Below are 8,037 nucleotides of genomic sequence, written 5' to 3' on the forward strand. Positions count from 1 at the left end.
GTGAAAATAGCAAATAGTGGCCCTCCCATAATGTGTACAATTTGAAAAATAGTGACATAACCATCACCTTTCTCAACATAGAAAAAACCCGACTATGCTCAACATTTCCTTTGGTTTTCCTATAATTCCTGCTTCCTAACCTCCCCTTGTCACACCATGTCCAGAGTCAACTACTGGTTTTTTTAATGTAACATTAGATTAGCTTTCATTTCATAGAATTTATAAAAGATGAATAGTATGTATGTACTTGTATGTGTTTGTCTTATTTTACTCATCATACGTACTTGTGAATTTACCCTTACTTTTGAGTGTAGTCAGCAGTACCTTATTGTAACAAGAGGTGTTTTTTCCGGTGAATGAATTTAGCACCACAATGTGTTTATTAATTAAGCTGCTGATTGATATTTGGATTGCTTTCAGTATCTGGCTATTTTTTTAAAAAGTGCTATTATCTTAGAAAAGCACATAGCTGAGAAACACAACGTTCTTATTCTTAGAACAGCAGGTAAGCTGGAAAAACTGCACTTTAATCACTGGTTTTCAGCACATCAGGCAATCGAAGTTGTAGAATTGTGTGTGTGTGTGAGATTGTGACTGAGAGAGTAGGAGAGAAGAAGGGAGAAAGAAGAGAAAGAGATTGTACATAACTGACCATAATTTATGAGGTGCTCAAATAAGTACAGGGACTCAGAGTCTTAAGGGAAAAGGTCCACGTAAGATGGAGAAGACGACTTGATGCCCCTACATATGGTTATATATTTATATAAATGCCACTTTCTAATATAAAGAATCACGTACATGAGAATAAACTGGGTGTCCAGTGGTGAAATATGATGGTGATGCCAAATCCCATCTACAGCACCTTTTCCCCCCAATTGCACCTGCCTTGATGTGTGTCCTGAGTGCCCCCTGGTGTCAGGAGCGTCTCCTGTTGCTCCTGAGCGCCCCTGCAGGGAGGTTTGCGTCTGAACTCACAATGATTTCTCCTCACTGTGTTTTATTTTATAAAAATTAATGGCTGTGTACTCGTTGTTCAGGTAGCTCAGCTGTAGGAAAAACTGTTTTTTTGCATGTGGATTTGGAGATGGTACCTGGACTCCTCTTGAGGAGTGGGTTAGGTTGTGCACTCCCTCATGAGCTGTGCACCTGATCAAGTCTGGTTTCTTCCATGCGGGCTGATGGATCCAGATCCAGCAGGGAGCACTGGTTGTGATGGAGAATGCAGAGACGGCACAGATGAGGGAGGGGGTCTGTGAGGGCTTCACAAGCCCAAGAGGGCACTGAGAAACACAGTTGTTGGCATGCACAGGTTCTGAACAGCACGTTGAAATTCACAAAATATGCACATTTTGATACATAAATAAAAACAGGACTGTATTGGCAATAATATATAGAAAGAGCTCAGAAATAAACTGATATATCGATGGCAAACTGATTTTCAGCATAACAACCAACAATATACAATGGATAAATCATAGTCTCTCTCTAAGAGAGGGTTAGAAAAACTGGATCTACACATGCAAAGAGTTAAGAATTTTAGTTTACAATAAACACGAAAAATCAACTCTAAATGGGATATGCAGTTAAATGTATGGCTTTCAATTGTAAAATTTCCCTGCCCAGAAAATAATATTAAGAATGATTTCCTGTATTTCACATTAAAGTCACAGACAACAAAAGCAGAATTGAACAAGTGAAACTACATCACAAAAAGATGCTGCAAAGCGTGGAAAAAATTCCAACAGACAGAATGGGAGAATATAATTTCAAGTCATGAATCTGAAAAAGTGTTAATATCCACAATATACATGCAACTTCTCACCTCATTATCAAAATCATAATCGTCTGATTGTAAAATGGTCAGTTTTACACCTTAAAAAAATTAAGAACATAGATCTCGTGTTAAAGATTCTTCCCTCTGGGTAATAGAAAGTTTTATGGTACACTTGGTTAGGGTAGACTTTGTAGTTATTCAATCCAAAATTAATATATGTAGGGTTAGCAGGGCATGGTGGTTCACATCTGTAATCCCGGCACTTTGAAAGGCTGTGTTGGGTGGATCCCCTGAGGTCAGGAGTTTGAGACCAGCCTGACCAATATGGTGAAACTCCGTCTCCACTAAAAATACAAAAATTAGCCAGACGTGGTGGTCTGTGCCTGTAGTCCCTGCTACTTGGGAGGCTGAGGCAGGAGAATTGCTTGAACCCGGGAAGCGGAGGTTGCAATAAGCTGAGATCATGCCATTGCACTCCAGCCTGGGTGACAGAGTGAAACTCCGTCTCAAATATATATATATATACACACACACACACGTATATATTTCTACACACGTGTGTGTGTGTGTGTATATATATATATAGTTCTAACTCTGGAGGCTGAGACAGGAGAATTGCTTGAACACCGGAGGTGGAGGTTGCAATCAGCTGAGATTGTGCAATTGAACTCTAACCTGGGTGACAGAGTGAGTTCCGTCTCAAATATAAACATGTATATATATATGGATCTGAATTTACTTAATATATGTTATTAAAACTGTCATCAGTTGACTCTAGGTTAGGTAGATTGTCAATGATAAAATGAGTGGGCCAGATTCCATCAGAGCAGAACTGGATACAATTAAATGCCATGGTAATTCGGCAGCTTCACCTCTTTTTGGGACTTTCAGCCTGCACTTCTTGATAGATGATCTTCTGGACATTGGATATTCCTAGACATCTCCAAAATCTGTCATCCTCTATGCCTCACAGAAATGTGGCATGTCCACCTGTGATTTGTCAACCCTGAATAACAAAGAGATTATAAAATGTAATAATATTTATTCTAGGATGTATATTGCATTTGAAATATGTATGGTATTGCATTTGAAATATGTATGGGTACATTCAGGTTGGTAAAGGAAGATAAAGAATGAAGGAAAAATAAAGAGAGTTACATCAACTCTAAATGGGATATGCAGGACTAGATTATCCTGGACTAGAAGGATCAGTAACAGAGGTGACATCGGTGTGAGGTTGAACAAGCAGTTGCTGGGCAGATATACTTGGAGACATAATTCTTTTAAGGTTGTGATGGCTTTTTTGCAAGGTTGTGGCAGTGCAGAGTCTATGATAGTTCTTGTTATCAGGAACATGTGTGTTAGAACCCTCCTTTGTGGGCTTCCCCAGATTCATTCATTAGGGTTTTAACACAAGTGGCTCCATCTTGATTCTAATAAATTTCCCAAGCTCTTTCTAACACTACTTCTGAAGCAGATGACTCTGACGGCTTGAACAGGGTTAATTCTACATCCACATCCCATTTGATAAAATAAGTTTATCCCCTTCACTATTAATGGCCAATTGCATTCCCACATGAGTCTATACACAACACAGTGGAGGGTCCTGAGAAAATGGGGAGGGAAGGAAGTCCCATCAGCCTCTCCCACGTGGCTGCAGGAGCCACAGGCTGAGCCCCACCTGAGCTCCAAGAAAATGCCTTGAACCCTGGAAGGTAGACTACGGAGGTCATCTGTTTCTTTTTCAGGAAGCAGGAAAAGCAAATAAAAAGGGAGAACAAACACTCCAAAAAAAGAACATGGATTGGGAGCAAAAGGAGCACCAGGTCAGTGCTGATACTGATTGGCTTTAGTGTCAGGAGAAGGGTCAGATGAGAAACCTGTGAGCTTCTACATGACACTGACCCTGGCCCAGCCTCTCTATTGGCTGTGATCAGAATCCCAAAGATTGTTCTAGTCCTGGAATCTCCCTGAGGTTTCTGTCGTGGGTCTGATTGGAGAAGACTCACCAGGCACCGCTCACTTTCCTCAAGACTCTGATCTTGGTGGCCATAGTTGAGGCCTTTTCATCTCTGTAAACATCAATCTGCATTTGGTACATGTGAGAATAGGTCCTCATATTAAAATGATATTTTAAAAAATATGTAGAGATGACATTAGGAAGCACAGAATTCTAAACTTAAAGAGGTTCACTGGAGAAACCGTGAGGAGAAGACGAGGTCCCACATCCTGACAGGAAATCAGCCTCTATAGCACCTGCCTCTGGGGTTGACTCTGATCAGTGGGTCCTGAGCGCCCCCTGCAGCTGATTTCGCCTGAACATTTCTGCAGGGAGGTTTGTGTCTGGGCTCACACTGACTTCCCCTCACTGTGTCTCTCGCACAGTAATACACAGCCGTGTCCTCGGCTCTCAGGCTGTTCATTTGAAGATACAGCGTGTTCTTGGCGTTCTCTCTGGAGATGGTGAATCGGCCCTTGACAGAGTCTGGGTAGTATGTGCTACTACCACTAGGACTACTAATACGTGAGACCCACTCCAGCCCCTTCCCTGGAGCCTGGCGGACCCAGGCCATGTCGTAGTTACTGAAGGTGAATCCAGAGGCTACACAGGAGAGTCTCAGGGACCCCTCAGGCTGTACCAAGCCTCCCCCAGACTCCACCAGCTGCACCTCACACTGGACACCTGCAAACAAGAAGAAACCCTGGTCAGAAACTTCTACATGAATCCACTGTTTATCTCACTCTTATCCACTCACACTCAATTTCAGTAGTTCTCAATGAATTACCTTTTAAAATAGCAACAAGAAAAACCCAGCTCGGTCCAAACTCCATGGTGAGTCCTCTGTGGTCCGTCCTGATCACCAAATGAAAACACCTGAAAATGCCAGGTCTGGGCCTCCTCTCCCAGAGCTGCAGGGTCAGGGCTGGGCTGGTTTTCATCAGCAGAGGGAGGGCTCTATTTGCATGTCTCCTACTATTTAGCAAACTCTGGGGTGAGAGGCCTGAGGAGAGAGTGGGGCTCAGAGCATGGGAGAGTGTCTTGGGGGAGATATTTGATATTGATAGCATTTTGGAAATTGTGGTTACTTATTGAAAGTTTGTTCTGTGATAAAATATTAAAACCTATAAAACTTACAATTTTGTAATTTCTAGTTTAAAACAGTGGTATTGAGGTATAATCGATCTACATAAATTGTGTATATTTAAAGTTAGCACCAATCATCTTTTATTTTTACATATGTAGAGGAAACATGGTATGTGGTATCAATGCCATTTCCATGTTACAGATGAAAAATTACCAGCAAAAGCACAGATGGGTTGTACAATGTCCCCAGACCTCACATTTGGTCAGAGTGAGCCTGAGTATCTGGACCTGTGCTTCTCACCACTGGACCTGACTGCTCCCTGAACCAAGCCCGGCACATAGGGGGCGCAGCTAGTGAGGTTTGCAGAACCTCTTCTCTGTAATGAGAACACGGTGTGATATGTATGCACTGTTGTGATTCCCTAATAATTGTAAAGAAAAGCACATTTCCTACAGTTTCATTTTCTTGGGTGTCACGCATTTTGTCATGTTAGCATCTATCTTTCCATCAATGTTTATTGAACAAATTATCCACTTATTTGCAATAGTCTTATTGAGGCATTATTGCTGTGTAATAAATATTGCTTAATTAATGTGTGCATTTTAATAAGCTCTGAAGCTGAGCATGGTCTTACATACCAGTAGTCCCAGCTACGTACGGTAGCGGGAGGAGGATTGCTGGAGACCCAGGGTCTGAGGCTGCAGAGAGCTATGATCTCACCACTGAATTCCAGCCTGGATGACAAAGCAAGATCATGTCTCCAAAGGAAAAAAATGCAATTTCAAATGTGCTCACCTGTGCTTCCCAAATAACAAGGTAACAGTCAAGATAACAATGCATCACACTTAAAAGTTTCCCTGGGTTCCTCCAATTCCTGCCTCCCAGTCATTTTTCTCTCACCATACTGAGTCAGTCCCTCACGTTTGTTACTTCAGATCTATTTTTCAAGATTTGGTTAAAGTGAAATCTTACAGTTTCTATTTCATTTGTGTGGCTTCTTGTTCAGTATAATTACTTGTGAGTCAGTAATTTGGTTGTGTATGAAGAATGTGTTCATTGTAATGAGGAACAGTATTCCAGTTAATGAGTGCATCCCTGCTATTTATAAAGCTCCTTAATATTTTTGTTACTTCTGGTTTCTGAGTGTTACAAATAAAGCTTCTACTCAGCCTGGAGATGCAGGCATCCCAGAAAACATTGTATTATTTTTACAACAACTAACCTTACTGAGCTGGAAATTAGCACATTTTCTTTAAAACATCAGATTATTGATGTTATAGGACAAACAAGGGACCTTACATCTTGTGAAACTCAGTGACCTGCAGGAACAAACAGGAAGAGAATATGAACTTATCTGGGGCAGAGGTCAGCAAATGTCATCTAAGCTAATGCAGGATTAAATTAGACATATTCTTCAGATTGTTTAGAGTTGAGTATAGTAAAGAAGTTATTGTTTAAATTATCAGAGGACATACAACTGAGGGATTCCTACTGCTATTGAAACCTTTTCTGCCAGGACTGAGGAGACATCACAAAAATCTCCAGCTTCTCCCTCCCAAGATGTTTCTGTGTGGGAAAGTGGAACAGCAGCTGTGGCTGAAATGCATCCAGACCCACCTCCCCTGCCACCACGACTTTACCAAATAATTAACATACAGGGGCAAAGCCACTAACACCTCTGTGTTACAGGCACTGGAGGAACTCATAGAAACTGGGACGGAAGGAAGAAAAGCTCCGAAGCTCTGTCCATTCTCTTAGGAATAACAGTCTCATCTCCCATCTCCTCTCTCTTCCCTCTGGAAAAACAGCCTCATCCTGCTGGGAAGGGCAGAAAAAAGGAAGCTGAAGACATCAGTGGGAAGACATAGTGGCTGCTGGAAGAAGATCTTGGAACAAACAAGGAGACCCTCTACCCAGGAATGGGAGGAAGATGCCTGGATCAGCATCACACCCGCAGGATGGGCAGGGATACTTGGAAGGACACACCGAGTTGGGACTGTGATGTCTGCCTGGAGTATGGCTCCCTCAGAAGGATAGAGAGTGTCCGTTCAGTGCAACCCCTCCCACTACATTGACAATTGTCAGGTCCTTGTGGCTCTGGGATGACCAGGGGGACCTGAAAGACAGAGTCTTTCAGGATGGCACAAGATTAAGGCCCAAAGCCAAGCAGGAAACAAAATTAAGATTTCACTGAATGAATCTGAGTGTCTGGTGGCTGCAGAGGAAACCCACTGCAATTCTGGCACCCACTGCAGTAAGGACTTTCAGATGTAGTCCTGAGTAGTTTCACAGTTTTCTACAGTAAAGGCACAGAAGAGATAGGGCATGATCATCTACAAAAAAACTCATAAAACAAATTGTGATCATCTACAAAAAGGCAAAAATCATAAAGCAAATAATTAGCTGACATAAGGAATCTGATAGAAGTATCTGTGGAACACAAATTTTGAAATAACTGCAGAAATACTTTGAAACATTTACAGTTGATCCCATAGAAGGTCTCTGTGTAACTTCATAAGAAATTGCCAACATGTGCTTATTTTAGTAACTAATGTTTACTAACATCATGCTTGTGGATGTAACAAAGACCACAGAGTAGGTTCTGTTAGAACTCTTAATAAAAAGCCAAGTTTGCAAAATATTTAGAGAGATTTATTCTGAGCCAAATGTGAGGATCACGCCCTGTGACACAGCCCCAGAAGATCTTGAGAACATGTGCCCAGAATGACTTGATTGCAGGTTAAATTTAATAACATCAATTGATACACGTGAGATACATGTTAACTTGTTCCATAAAGACAAAATCGCTAGAAGTGAGGCAGTGTAAGGAGGAGATTACAGCTTAAAAGTGAATTAAATGATTTTCTGATTGGCAATTGATTGAAAGACTTAAATTTTTATCAAAAGACAAACTAGTACAAAAAAAGTGTCTGGGTTAAGATAATGGGTTTTGGAGAACAAGATTCTTATTATGTAGATGAAGTCTCTTCTGTGACCACCCTTAAAGTCAATAGACAGCAAATATTTTCAACTAAGAGATTTAAAAGATACTAAACTCTCAGCTAATCTCCTCAGTATAACACAAACACCTTTAAAGGGAAGCAGATTATCTACAGAATTTAAATTTCTCTTGTAAAAAACTAACTGTGCAGGGCGATTGTAAAATATGTCAAAGAA

At 41.1% G+C, this 8,037-nt stretch overlaps 1 pseudogene; it reads right to left on the reverse strand.

The window, feature by feature from the left end:
• Window positions 1-2,537: 2,537 nt before the first annotated feature.
• On the reverse strand, window positions 2,538-7,327 carry LOC103229864 (uncharacterized; annotated as a pseudogene).
• Window positions 7,328-8,037: the final 710 nt, after the last annotated feature.

Source organism: Chlorocebus sabaeus, chromosome 24, assembly GCF_047675955.1.
Source record: "Chlorocebus sabaeus isolate Y175 chromosome 24, mChlSab1.0.hap1, whole genome shotgun sequence".
NCBI classification, from domain to species: domain Eukaryota; kingdom Metazoa; phylum Chordata; class Mammalia; order Primates; family Cercopithecidae; genus Chlorocebus; species Chlorocebus sabaeus.